General features: G+C 34.8%; 1 long non-coding RNA gene across 1 annotated transcript; it reads right to left on the reverse strand.

The window, feature by feature from the left end:
* Window positions 1-747: 747 nt before the first annotated feature.
* On the reverse strand, window positions 748-4477 carry LOC117319849. The gene is made up of 4 exons (XR_004530848.1): window positions 4364-4477; window positions 3958-4005; window positions 3677-3755; window positions 748-2220 (listed from the first exon to the last, which is right to left on the reverse strand). It is a non-coding gene; the product is annotated as an uncharacterized LOC117319849 (long non-coding RNA).
* Window positions 4478-4516: the final 39 nt, after the last annotated feature.

The raw sequence follows: 4516 nt of genomic DNA on the forward strand, positions 1-4516 counted from the left end.
CTATGCCACAGAAAAGATCGAATACTCGTATCGAGTCACTGTTCGCTGGTTCAAACATGAAGTTGCCAAAATCACCGGGAATTTAAAATTACCACCCACGAAACATCGCCGCGTCATGGCGATCGAGATCGACATCACTCTCAATAGCCTTTAACTACATGTATGAATGGAATTCCAATGACAGTCGTGATGTCATGTAGTGACGTAGTATTCTATTAAAAAATGTGACTTGGCAATACAAAGTAGTGTGTTCAGTGAAATGATCAAATATGTCGAGGTGCCAATCAAATCATAAGTAAAATTGGAAAACTCATTTCAGCGTTTGATTTTTCAAAGTATTGTTGATAGAACTTCTTTTTCTCGGATGTTGACAATTTGTTCACAGCCACGTCTAAAGTCGGTCAAGTTAAGGCATTTTTTCATCGGCGAATTGTTCATTCGTTCATCACTTAACCACAAAAGGAATAAAATTTGTCTGCAAACTAAGCTTGCCAACATCGGGTATGATCTTTCAGAATATCAAAAATATTTATAGTAAAAACGTCAAATAAAAAAATAAAAAAAATTGAAAAAAATGGACCGCTGAGGGATACTTTTGTCTGAAATTTGGTAGTGATATGAGAGAAAAAGACTCTTTCATTATGTGTGTATGTAGGATAGGGATATTCCACCCTCGGGATCACAAAATGTGGTAAAACCCTCGGCAAGCCTCGGGTTTCACCACATTTTGTGACCCCTCGGGTGGAATATCCATATCCTACATATACACATATGAAAGAGTCTTATGATCTCTTGGAAGAATGTACAGTATAATATTTCTAACCCAGATGTCGTCAGGTCCTAACTATATGGTGGCCTGTAGTTTATTCATGGTTTGCAAATGTCAATATTTACAAAATAAAGGTTTGCATCAAAATATATTCGAGAATGAGACGATATTAACATAATAATTAATTATTTACAACAAAGAACAAAAAGATAATCACAATCATGATCAGTTGGTGGTCGTAGTCGTGTTGGGGGTGATGCTGGTCGTGTTAGTGGTGGGGAATATATCTGTTTCACATTCTCGAAATCATTAACAGAATTAAAGCCTACGAATGTTCATTTTGATTGTAGTTCGCCGAGTGCTGTCCCATTACTACAAAATAAGTATATCATCACTTTACTACTTAACCAATGAATTGTTCCGTCTGTTGTCTAATTCTAATATCAGAAAGATTAATCTACCAAGATTTTAGCAAAACTAGCAATTAAACACAATAAAACGTCACATTTGTTTTTTTCTTTCAGTCTAAATAAAAGCAGAGGCCTCGAACGCGTCAATTTTCTTTTAAAATTTAACAGTGTAGATCTATAAGTTTTGTAAGAAACAAAACATTAGTATGACCATCTGTTATGCGGCTACATTGTTTTGAAGCGTGCACAATGGTGTTATGGGTACATACACCACAAATTACCTTGTCATATGAATTCAGAATAAGGATATCGAGAAAGTATGATGTATTGGTCGACAAAATGAAAAATTGACATAAGATTTAAGTACCGTGAAACAGTAATTACCTTGAAAAGTTGACATGGTACAGAGAAACTATCCAGAGAAATAGCCTGACATTTGTAGATAGAAAGATTTCGATTCTCTATCCGGAAAAACAACAACATGCAAACAATAAAGTTTGTTTCCATGGATGAAGAAAAGTTAACAATTTAAATATCACTAATGGCAAAAAGGTACACGAATCTCCAAAACGATCATGGAGTAATCATAGTTATATATAGGTACAAAAGATAAATAATAAAAAAGAGGAAAAGATCATTTCTCACAGATCAGCCTTAGGTATAGTTAATACAAAACCGTTTACTTCTATGGGGGTCATCAATCAGAGATCAGCCGTAGCTTTAGTAATTTGTAAGGAAACGAAAACTTCAACAGAGACATCGGTCACAGATCAGCCGTAGGTTTAGTTGTAAGGAACGGGTAACTTCCACAAGGGTCATTTATCACAGATCAGCCGTAGGTTTAGCTGTTGTAAGGAAAGGATAACTTTCACAAGGGTCATCGATCACAGATCAGCCGTAGCTTTAGTTGTGGTAAGGAAATGATTACTTTCACAGGGGTCATCAATATCAGAAGGAGCCCAATGTGGACCACTTATACAGAGTTCATCGCCAAGTGATGTTGTTGTAGAAACCGTGATATTGTAGGTCGGTCGTTTCCTCCTAAAACAGAGAGATACAAGAATAATACCAAAGGCAGTATACAGTAACTGTGTTAGGTCATTAAGGAAATGTTTAATAACAGGACATATCGGCAAATAGTAGTCCGTATTTACACCGCTTCCTAGATTTTAAGCATATTTTATCAGAAAAAAAATGCATATGAACCATTTCAAGCTATTTAAGGTTATTATCTGATAACCAAATTCATACATTTTCTTTTAAGCAATAGAAATACGTTTATTGTAATAAACGTTAAAGATGGATATTTAAATGCTTATAAAATCTTCACTCCTGTGACACTTATTGTTAATCGAGGTATTTTATTACAACACTTTTGTAGCGGAACAGATAAATTTCGAATACGACCAAAAGCTGCACTGTTGGAAAACACGTTTTAAATGTTATTAAAACAATATCTAAGATCATGAGGCATGAAACTGAAGATAAGATAAATATTTAATTTCATTTTTTGGCCTATCAATGATTTGACTTCTTGATTTCTCATTTAATTAATACACATGTTTTATTTGAGTATTTTAGTATCCATATCAAATTTAACAAATTACTCCCCTTTGATTGTTCAATTAAAATTTCGGATCCAAATATCGCTCCCTGTTAACCTTTATGATAAGATATCTCCAAAAATGACTATACCGTTATGAATATTATAGACATAAAGGTTATATTTGCAAGTACAGTATGAGAGCCCTCCTGCGTGAGGACAACACTATTGTTCGGGGAGATGAACCCAGGGCTCCCAAACCCTGGCAAATCCTATCAAATACAGAAGTGTGTATACAATTACTGCTTAGCCATAAGTGCATATTCACATCTAGGCTATTTCCAGCTGGGGGGATAATTTTTTGTACCGTGAAACCGTGAAAAAAATAGCATGAGACATAAAGGCACCATTAGAAAATCTACTTTCGTTTACGGTCGGGATGGCATCAGCTTCCATATAAAAAGGGGGACTGGAATAACGTGTCGTGGGAGGTATAGATTAACCGCCGACCTTCCATTTAATCTTTATACTATCAATATATATGTATAACATTGATATGCTTGTTAAAGTAAAGTTACAATATTGTCGTTTCCTTTGTTCCATTTTGTTTGTTCCAAATATTCGCCATTACAAAAAATTCATTTTTTTTTTTATTAAAATATGCATTTATCCGTTCCTTTATTTACAATACTTCATTCAGCATAGACTTTATCATGCATCTTACAGATATTTTAAATATAGTCGTTTTGACCTTATAGCACATTTTGCCTATGGGTTTTCTTTTTAAATATTTCAAATATTGTCAAACGGTATGTTTCTAGGAAATAACGGTTTTGCTTCAACCGATTGACCTGTATGGGGAATGTACTGCTAACACCTGTCTTGCTCTAGTCCTCAAACAATTTTAAAATTCATTCACGTTGCCGCGAGGAAGTAAAAACTTAAACAAATCACCTAAGAAACTGCCAAACTGCAATTCCTACGATAACAGCACAGACAAACAGCGCCCCTGCGATACAGCCAACAATGATGCCTGCAAAATAAGACGTAACAAAATATAACAATCGGAAATTAATGATAAGCAGTAGCATTCGAATAGAAGATAGCTAATACGGATGTTTATTCGGTACGTGTTAATATTCCGGGTGATTCCCCTTTTCCCCGTTTCGTCATTGATTTTTACCGCATTTTGCGACAATATGGAAGGACGACTATGCTTGAATAGCTTTACTTACCTTCTTTAGAAACAGCTGATGTTTCTTTGGTAAGAACTCTAGATGGCACTGAATTGATTTGATAAAAAAGTTAGTTTATTTGTAAATTTTAATCATATTCAAAATTAAAAACAATATACCATACAGAAGCTTTCATTTAGATGTTATCCACAAAAAAAAGGTTTGCAAAATTTCATCTTTGATTTTTTTTTTACATTATTCAGTCGTAATATTCTATAGTAGAGAAAACGGAAGTATTTAGCTTCGTAGACTCCAACAGTGTTAATAGTTTAAAAGTAACTAGCAGTGCAATGTTTGCCGTCGTTACCACTGCAGTAGAAATACTTTGATACACACCAACAACACGATCATACAGTGTATTTCTATTCTCAATAATTCAATCAACTCTATTATTACTCGTACCTACCGGAGCATTCGGTTATGTCAGTGGACTCTAGAAACCGAGTCAAAAAACCATCAGGACATTGCTTACAGGAAGTAGATCCAGGTGTATCTTGGTATGTCCCATACGGACACGGGAAACATTCACTGCCGTTATATCTGAGGAATGTCTCCAGTG

This window comes from Pecten maximus, unplaced genomic scaffold, assembly GCF_902652985.1.
Source record: "Pecten maximus unplaced genomic scaffold, xPecMax1.1, whole genome shotgun sequence".
Taxonomy (NCBI): Eukaryota; Metazoa; Mollusca; class Bivalvia; order Pectinida; family Pectinidae; genus Pecten; species Pecten maximus.